Here is a 10725-nt window from a genome sequence, read left to right on the forward strand (position 1 = left end):
ACGACCCCTCCAAGTGCATGTAGCCAGTTGGCACCAAGCGGCAAAGCATTGGTGGTGTACTTCATGCTCTGTATAGTTCTCCACTATCTTTGTATCAGCGATGCAGCATTTCTTTGTAGGGTAAGAGGTAGAAGGTAATAAAATTGCTCACATTTGGGATTGGGATTGAGATTAGTGGGATCCATTTGAAGGGGATGGGGATGGAGATGGTGTGGGAGCTAAAGGGTGTGGTAGAAGGTGGGAAGAAAGAAGAGGCTTCCATACTAGGGATATCTCTCTTAAAGTTGAAGATCAATTCCTTGGTGGAAAAGAGGTCATCGTCTTCTAGAGAGCATGAGGAACATTTGGACATTAAACTATGTAGAAACTGTTAGATATCAATGCTCCACTCTCGCGTAACTATGTGAGAACCAGTTAACTCTACTTGTAAGCCCCCCCATATGAGGAGAAGACATTTGAGTAGCTTGGTTATTCGGTAGGTCCTGGTTTGGACACCAGATGGGGGCCATGTGTGGCCCGATGGCTGGACGGCTTCAGATAGAGTTGGCACACTGCCAACTAGGCTACATGCAAGTGCGGGAAGGCATCCCATGACTGACCGCACTGAGGGTAGATAGAGCATTTCTCGAGGTAGTCCACTCTCGGGCTGCGGGGCCTGTTTAGAGCCCCAGATAATCCCAGATGGCTATGGGCCAAACGGAGATTGTAGATTAGTTGCTCTATTCTGTGCCACGGTTCTATTGTGTGGTTGGTGGCTTGTTTTGGGACCGACCTCTAGTCGGCTGGTTTGGGCGGACTGGGTCGGTCTCCCAATTGAGTCTAACCGACTACGACTAGTGGCTATATAAGAGCAAGCCCGTGAAGACCATATTCATCACTAGCTATAGCAACCCTAATTCCTTAGCATCTAGCCTCCGTCCTCTACTGTTTCCAGCATGCCATCAAAGCTCCTCACATAGGACACACGGTTGGGAGGCAGTGCCATCTATTATATCAGTTTTATAGTAATCAAATTTTTTATTCTCCATACTATCCACTTTTCTCTCTTGCATACGAGATCCTGTTATCTGTTGAGCACATACGTTGTATTGTTTTCTTACATGGTATCAGAGCTTGGGCTCTAGCAAGAAGATTTGTTAGTGTGTTTCTGTTTGCGAGCAGATTGTGAGAGATGGCCTAGCCCACAAGACTACGAATCCCACCATTCGGTGAAAGCGAAAAGTTGGATGGCACTAACTATCCACTCTGGAAGTTCAAGATGAAGACCATCCTAAGCGCATACGAGCTTTGGGATACTGCTACTGGGGTGGACTTGAAGCCATGAGACCGAATCTAGCCAATGCAGCACAACAGATAGTACCAACTACGGATGAGATTCTCACGTGGACAAGAAGAAATGCAGAATGTGTTGTATTCTATTGTCTATAGTGTAAGTGATTTTGTCATGGCCTTAATTCAACATGTCACCACAGCGGAGGAGGCATGGATGGTCTTGAAAAATCAGTACGAGACCATGAATCAGACGCAGATTCAGAATCTAGAGACTCAACTCGTGAACGAGAAACTATTTGAGTCTGAAACGGTAGAGAAGTTCATCACCAAGGTGAAGAATCTGTGCGACCAGATGACTGCGATTGGCATCATCGTCACCAGCGAGAATCTAGCACATACGGATTCTCCCACCAAAGTATGACGGTCTTGTTACGGTGCTGAATACGCAAAACAGAAATCCAACCCTCAACTTTGAGGATTTCAGCGCAATGCTTCTGGAGGAGGAGATGCATCAAAAGATGAGGACTGCGGCTTTCTATGCCAGATCAAAGAAAGGTAAGGGTAAGGACTCTGGTAACCCATCTTCTTCTAATGATAAAAAGAGAAAGAAGAAGATCAAGTGCTTCTATTGCAACAAGGCAAGGCACAAGCAGAATGAGTGCCGGAAGAAGATTGTAGATGAGAAGAACGAAGTAAAGAAAGAGTCTAGCAACAGCACGTAGGCAATACCAGTAGAGTTGTTCGTAGCAATTGAGGAAATTTGCACGGAGGCAGTTCATGTACCTGTGGATGAACCTTGGATTATTGACAGTGGTGCATCATGCCACATGACCAGTCGGAAGGATTGGTATACCTCTCTACATCTAGTAGGGAATGACATCCTGGTAGTAGTCGGCAATGATGCAAAATGTTCAGCAAAAGGAAAAGGTACGATTGCTCTTAAGTTAGATGGAGTTATAAAACATTTGTTCGATGTTCTTTATGCACCAGATATTAAGAGGAACTTGTTGTCCATTTTTGTGATCATGGATCGGGACCTCAAAGTTCAATTCAATAAGAATGGTGCATAGACTTTGGATCTTCAAGGGAAGGTCGTTGGTAAAGGTACACGGTGCAACAACATCTATGAACTCTCAGCTTTTAGTGCTCAAGCCGATGTGAAGAACACTAAGCTATGGCATATGAGGTTTGGTTATCTAAACCTTAGTTCTTTAAAGGAGATGCATAAAAGTGGAATTATTGCAGACCTACCAGAAATTACAGATCTGCTCAATGTATGTGAAGCTTACATGATGGGCAAGCAACATCGGCATCCCTTTCCTAAAGAGGCCAACAGGGCAAAGGCTTCTCTAGAGCTCGTTCACACGGACCTCTATGGAAAGATGGAGACGGAAGCTTTGGGTGGTTCCTGCTACTTCATGACGCTGATCAACGACTACAGTAGAAGGATATGGATATACTTCCTAAAGACTAAAGATGAGGCTTTTAGTAAGTTCAAAGAATGGCATGTAATGGTCGAGAAAGAAATGGGGAGGAAGGTGAAGAAGTTGAGATCAGATAGAGGTGGTGAGTTCACATCAAGTGAATTCGAAAGTACTGCAAAAGTCACAGGATCAAGAGGCAGAAACCCCCGCCACATACATCACAGTAAAATGGAGTAGCAGAACGCAAGATGCACATCATCTGCGAAATGGGTAGGAGTATGATGAAAGGGAAAGATTTGCCAAAGTCTTTCTAGGCTAAAGCATGTAACATGGAAGTTTACATTCTGAATCGTAGCTACACGAAGGCTGTGAATGGGATGACTCCACTGTAGGCCTTTTTTGGTAAGAAACCTTCAGCTGCACATTTCAGAGTTTTTGGATGTGACTGTTTTGTGCATGTCCCTGATGCTAACAGGACCAAATGTGAACCGAAGAGCTGGAAGTGTATTTTCTTGGGCTACAGTGAAGAGGCGAAGGGTTACCATCTCTATAACCCTGTTACCAAGAAGGTAATAGTAAGTCACGATGTGGTCTTGTCAAAACAGTCGCATCAATTAGAGGAGGATGCTTCCTTCCTAGATAACTAGGACCAGGATATCCATCCAGTCAGCACATTGAACTCCCCCAATGGTGCTTGGGAGGATTCAAGATAAAGAAGAGGAAGAAGAGCTTGCAAAACCTCAACAGCAACGGCCATTCCCGAAGTGGGTAAAGTAGCTTTTGGATCACAAAGAACCTCTAGCCATTGAGGAGGAACCATCCGAACACCGCTGGTTTAAGAGATTAGAGGAGCAAAGAAGGGCGCAGGAACACTTGGTCAACTACACTTTGATGACAGAGGTGATCCGTGCTAAAGAACCCAAGTGTCTTGAAGAGGCACAGGGTGATAATATGTGGATGGAGGCTATACAGTTGGAGTATGGCTCCATAATGAAGAACAACACTTGGGACCTTATGGATCGACCACCAAAATGCAAGGTAAGTGGGTGTACAAGACCAAGTACGAGTCCGACGGCACGTTGGATAAGTACAAGGCTCGGCTCATGGCAAAAGGATTCGCACAGGTACATGGTTTTGATTATCAAGATACTTTTGCTCCCACAGCTCGACTAACCACAATTCGCAGTGTTTTGGCTATAGCAACACAAGAAAGTTGGCCCGTGTTTCAAATGGATGTAAAATCTGCCTTTCTGAATGGAGATCTCAAGGAGGAGGTATACGTGGAACAACCGCCAAGTTTTGTGATCCCCGGTTCAGAAGGTAAAGTTTGTAAACTAAAGAAGGCACTTTAGGAGCTGAAACAGGCCCCATGAGCATGGTACCAGTGGATTGATGCCTTTTTTCTACAAAACGGGTTCAAGAGGAGCCCATTCGATGCAAATTTGTATAACTATAGAGGAGGCAGGTGTATGATCATGGTCCTTTACTTGGACGACCTTGCCATAACAGGGAACCATAAGAGAAGATCTTGTAGACAAAGCATTTGCTAGGAAGAGAGTTTGAATCGGATAGACCTCGAACTCATGCATTTCTGTTTGGGGATTGAAGTTTGGCAAGAGCCAAAATAGATCTTCATCTCATAGCTGAAGTATGCTAGAGAGATACTGAAGGCATTTGGCATGGCTGAGTGCAAGACAGTTGGTACCCCTATGGAGGTTGATGTGAGCTCTCAAACGAGGACTCATCACCACTGGTGGACAAAGCGAAGTATAGAAGGCTTGTGGATAGCCTGATTTACTTGTGCAACACACGGCCGGACATCAGCTTTGCGACTGGTGTACTAAGCAGGTTTTCTAATAAGCCCCGGGAGAACCATTGGAGGGCAGGGATGCAGGTGCTGAAATACATCAAAGGCACACTTGATTATGGCATCACCTATACCAAGGGCAACATCTTGACCAAATTCTGTGACTCAGATTGGGTAGGAGACGTGGACAGTAGGAGATCAATGACAGGTTACTGTTTCTCACTTGGATCTAGAGCTGTGTCATGGGTCAGCAAGAAGCAACCCACAGTTGCTCTTTCTTCTACTGAGGCTGAGTGCAAATTAGCATGTTTTGCTTCTTGTGAGGTAGTGTGGTTGAGGAGGATTTTAGGGGACATGGGTGCAATGCAGAACAAGCCTACGCAGTTATCATGTGACAATCAGAGTTGCATGGTGATTGCAAAGAACCCTGTGTTCCACGCTTGCACAAAACACATTGAGATTCAATATCACTTTGTATGCAAGCTCATCATGGATGGAGAGGTTGACTTGGTGTACTGTCCGACTATAGAGAATGCTGCAGATGTCTTCACAAAGGCTCTTAGAAGAGACTTGCTGGAGAGGCATCTTCATCGACTTGGCATTGGGCCAAAAAAGCAAGTTCACTTGCGGGTGGACATTGAGGGGGGGTATTAGATATCAATGCTCCACTCTCGTGTAACTACGCGAGAACTAGCTAACTCTACTTGTAAGCCCCCCCATATGAGGAGAAGGCATTTGAGTAGCTTGGTTATCCGGTAGGTCCTAGTTTGGACACGAGATGGGGACCATGTGTGGCCTGATGGCTGGACGGCTTCACATAGAGTTGGCACATTGCCAACTAGGCTACATGCAAGTGCGGGAAAGCATCCCATGACTAACCGCACTGAGAGTAGATGGAGCATTTCCCGAGGCAGCCCACTCTCGAGTTGCGGGGCCCGTTTGGAGCCCCAGATGATCTCGGATGGCTGTGGGCCAAATGGTGACCGTAGGTTAGTTGCTCTATTTTGTGCCATGGTTCTATCGTGTGGTCAGTGGCTTATTTCGAGACCGACCTCTAGTCGGTCGGTTTGGGCAGACTGGGTCAGTCTCCCAATTGAGTCTAACTGACTATGACTGGTGGCTATATAAGAGCAAGCCCGTGAAGCCCATATTCATCACTGGCTATAGCTACCCTAATTCCTTAGCATCCAGCCTCCATCCTCTACTGTTTCCAGCATGCCATCGAAGCTCCTCACACAGGAGCACACGACTGGGAGGCAGCACCATCTATTGTATCAGTTTTATAGTAATCAAATTAAGTCTAATGGCCAAACCGAGGTCAACACAAAATACTATTTTTGACATGTTTCTTGCTTACGTGTCTGGTCAGCCAGGAAAATGGGACAAATTTATACACATATTACAATTTGCTTGCAACAACACTAAGCACTCTACTATAGAAAAATCTCCATTCCAAATTGTCTATGGAAAGACCATTCCTACTCCATTGACCCGCCTTAAGCACCAAGTAGAGGCTGTTGATCGATTTACTGAAGATTTCTCTAGCATTTTGGCTACTGTCAAAAATAATATCGAGCATGCTCAAGCTGTGTATACTGCACGTGCAAACAAGGGTAGAAAGAAAGTTGTATTTGTTGAAGGTGACCTAGTCATGTTACGTATTGAGAAGCGCAGACTTAAGAGTATTGAGACACACCCTGTAGTTAAGCTTGCCCCTAAATCCTATGGTCCCTTTAAAGTTTTGGAGCACATTAATGGCAATGCCTATTGGCTCAAATCACCACCCGATTGGAAAATTCATAATTCTTTTCATGTGCACCTCCTGAAACCTTTCCATGGAGACCCACTAGTTTGACCTATTTTAGACGATGCACCATTGCTTCAAGGAGAGACCCAGCTCTTAGAGCCAGACCAAATCATTGATCAGTAAATCACTCAAACGAGACGTGGAAACTCGTATCCTACTTATCTTCTTACATTTAAGAACCACCCCATTGAGGATGCTAAGTGGATGCCCGAGCGATATTTTCGCCAGTACCCTAATTTATTGACTACTTTTTTGTCGCGCAATTGAGGGCAATTGCGATTTCAAGCAAGACGGATGTTACGAGAATTGAAATTATCCCATTAATTTAATCCTTCAGTATTTAGTTTAGTGAGATTCAGCATTTTTGTCGTGCAGCTGATGCATGTGTGCTCGCTATTCCGTAGTGATTCATTTATGCTCCTTCATGGTTGGATATACAGCTGCGGCTGTATGAGTGTGTAGCATTGTGTGCACCACTTATGCGATGACGGTATGTGTAGCATGTGTGGACCATCCGTACGATTTTATTCATGTATAGCATCAGGTGCACCATGAGATGGTATGTGTTGCATGTGTGCACCATTCATCTGTGATTTATTGATTTTGCATTGCTATAATACCGAAAGGCTGATTGATTGTGGTGATTAATTCCAAGGTTATCTTATGCTTGAAATATTTCATTACTATTGATCGTGTGAATCTAAGGGAAGAGTAATTGATCGGGCGATGGCATCTAGCAAGCATGATCCATCATATTTTGGGTGCGTAGGTGCAACTCCAGTGATGCGGGGATGAATAAGGCTTATGCCTAATTTTTTATATTACAAAAGCTTATGTACATATTTGAATTTTGGAATATTCGTGGCTTGGCTAAGTGTATAAACTAAAGTTAATAAAGACCTTTATTTTTAGAAAAAGCCAACTATTCTAGAAGGTGGATGGGCTTTTTGTAAAAGGGTGTATGGGGGAAAGCACAAAGGCTTTTGTATGATTTTTACTCGAAAGCTTTTGGGAAAATATACATAAATACATAGGAGGTGGAAGGAGAGCACCACTCCTATGGGGGGAGATTGTACGCTTGTTCTGTCTCTTCCGTTTGTGAGTTTTGAGAGTTTGTGCATATTTTCGAAGAGTGTTGCTATGTTTTTCAAGGATTTGTAGGTTCCGTGAGTGTTTCCCGTCGCAAACTTGTCATGCATGATAACACGCCTCACTTCCAAACCCTGAACAACTGTGAAGCACTCCATCCAAGAAACACATTGTCCTACAATCAAATAATTTTATCTTAAACCAGAAGAATGAAAATAAAATACATGTAATACAAATAGTGTTAGTCAATATAACTTTCCATAGGACATATGCATGCCAACCAACCACTATCAGACAAAGAAGCTGGTGCAATTGCAAGCTCATGATGCACATGGTCCTCCAGCAAGATATTCCAAAAGGGGTGGGTCCTCTCTCATCAAGTGGATAGCTAGTTGGAAAATCAAGCAATATAAAATTTTTAGCTCACATGATCTTCCTACCCATCCTCATGTGGTCTCGATCTGTACTAACCACAGTCATGGAAAACTCATGAAGAATAGCATACTTTTCATTTTTCTTAGACTGAGCAAAGTCCATGCCCATGGTAATGTAGTCACCAACCATTCGAGCACAATGGAGTGATACCACAAGCCAATGTAATGTCGAGTGACTCTAACTTTTGAAACACATAATGCTTTCTTAGGAGGCACTATGTGAAAACCCCAAATAGCATGTGCCATCAAGGGGTATTAAAAAACCCCCCTACAGTTTATGGATTTTTATAACCTATATACATCCCTTTTGTAAATTTTAAGATGATCAATCCCTTATGTATGAAACTTTTCACTTTTTAAATTAAAAAACCCCTTATGTATGTATATTTTTTATAACTCCATAAAAATATAAAACCCTTTCCGTTGATCGCGTGTGCTATCTTGCATATTTCTTAGTGATGCCCCAAGAATGCTTTACAAGCTTTGTGACAGATTGTGCACCTATATGAAAACATTATGTCAATCTCCACTAATGCAAGCTTTGAAACAACAACTGTAAGCACAAAAGATAACCACACCCTTACCTACACTCTCCATGCCATCCTTCTCTTGTCTCGGTGGACTAGGTGGCTCCTCGTCTAAAGAGAGAGGAAAGAATAACATTATTACACTATGTCAAACCTACATTATGAACAACAATTGGAACTCAACATGTGTGTATCTTAGGCTTACCTTTGTTTTGAGTTGGTTCTTAATTTTTTATTTTTGTTTTCTTTTTCCGTGAGCTTCCCTCCACTTTATCCTTACTTTCTCCAATGACTTTACCTAAAGCATAAGTCTTATACAAGTCTAAAAATCAAACATTGAAGTAGTCTACTTGCAACCCTTTGCTACCCTCTCCATTAGAATTTTTTTTTTTCAAATTTTCATGAGAGAAGTAAAAAAGGCTTACAAGAAGGCCAATGTATGGGTTTCACATCAAATCTAGGGATAGAAATGAGAAAAATGTGGTATAGGAACCTTGCCAAACAAAACATTGGCAGTAATATACTTGTAACAATTCTAAAGGATTCACAAAGTTATTCTCTTAGTGTTTTTGTTTTTGTTTTGGAAAGGAGGAGGGGATCGTGGGTTAAAACTTTAATGTCAACAAAAAACTAGAATTACAAAAGTTTACATTCACACTTATAGAAACATATTCGAGAGGAAGTAGTGAAAAACATGTATCATAAACAAGTGGCAAACATGTATGCTCTTCTCAAGCTGTGTCTATAGATTAAGAGCATTGATAACATCACATAAGAAGTTCAAAAGTCCTTGGATAGCTCCAAATGCATTGTAGCCAAGTGCACATTCTTCTTGAGACCATCCTGTAATTGTTGCATAAATACTTCACATTGTTGCATGTTAACCACATTACTTAGCACATTGCTTAACACATTGTTGCACGTCCATTCTAAGACCATCATGCAATTCTCAATTAAATACTCACATTTTTGCATGTTAACCACATTGGTGGTTCTACTTGTTCTGTGAACCTTTTCTAGGTACAAGAATTCCAAGTAGTTTGCTTGTTGACTCAAAGGTATCTTGCACACTAAGCAAAAGAGAGAAAGATCTTTGAGATTCTAAATTTGTGCAAGAGTTGGGTGGAGACATGCTGCATGCATGTATCCACCCAGCATGCACAAGCTGTCTTAGTATGAACTAGCAAACTGTCCTTGGTGGATTGATTTCCCTAAAAGACAAGTATTGGTGTGGGTAGGCTTGCACTTGTCTTTTTATGCAAACTTATGCACTAGACTTTTTTGCTTTCTCCTCTTATGAGCATTTCTTTTGATGGAGTAGGTAGCAAAACCTAGGATACTAACTTTGTGCGTCCTTCAAATAGTTTACAAGTAAACTACTTCAAATGTTTGTTTTCCTAGCATGCTTCTTATATGCCTTTTAATTATTTATTTTAATCATTTATCTCTTCAGCCCATTTTCTTTTGACTCTATAGTATACAAACTCCATAAGCCCCTTTTTCTTTAGACTCCACAGCATACATCCAAACTATAAAGTTTGATTTGTCCAATTTTACTAAATAACTTCTCTTTACTAAATAACTTTTATAAAGAGATTCACTCATATGCTAGCTCATGTAAACATAGGACACATGTTGGCAAATTGTTAACCATGTTTATCTTATGTATTAATGTGTATACCAATCCTCATTATACATTGCCAAATCTCATTATTTTAGAGTGCTAGTTGATGGAATGAATTATTTCGACAATAATCATAAGTATAATGTCAAGTATGTTTACATTATATATTTCAGTTAATGCCAATTCTCATTGTATATTGCCAAAGAATGAGTTATTTCGACAACAATCATAAGTAGAATGTAAGCTATGTTTACTTTCTGAATGTGAGTTAGTACTAATTCTCATTGCACATTGCCAAGTCTACTGACTTTAGAGCACCAGTTGGTGGAACGAGTCATTTTAACAACAGTCCCATCATGGATACCAACCATTTCAAATGATGGAGGAATGGTAGTATGATAAAAACTCAAAAAAACAAGTCTCAAGAAGAGTTATCTCAACTTGAGACGAAATGTCTAAGGATAGTCCCATCATGGATACCAACCATTTCAAATGATGGAGGAATGGTAGTATGATGAAAACTCAAAAAAACAAGAGTCTCGAGAAGAGTTATCTCAACACTCTCCACAAGTTGGAAATACAAGTTTAACTGACGAGGGAGACAGCCGCAAGTAACAAGTTGTTGGCTAAGATCTCGTTGGCTGCCTGCGTAGGGTGGACACTGTATACTTTTGAGTTGGCCTCTAAATCAACATTCCCTAATTGAAAAAGGCTCTTCTCACAGAGATGGGAGCTGTACAA

The sequence above is a fragment of the Dipteris shenzhenensis genome, chromosome 5, assembly GCF_047967505.1.
Source record: "Dipteris shenzhenensis isolate YYH24624 ecotype China chromosome 5, Dip_SZ_1.0, whole genome shotgun sequence".
NCBI classification, from domain to species: Eukaryota; Viridiplantae; Streptophyta; class Polypodiopsida; order Gleicheniales; family Dipteridaceae; genus Dipteris; species Dipteris shenzhenensis.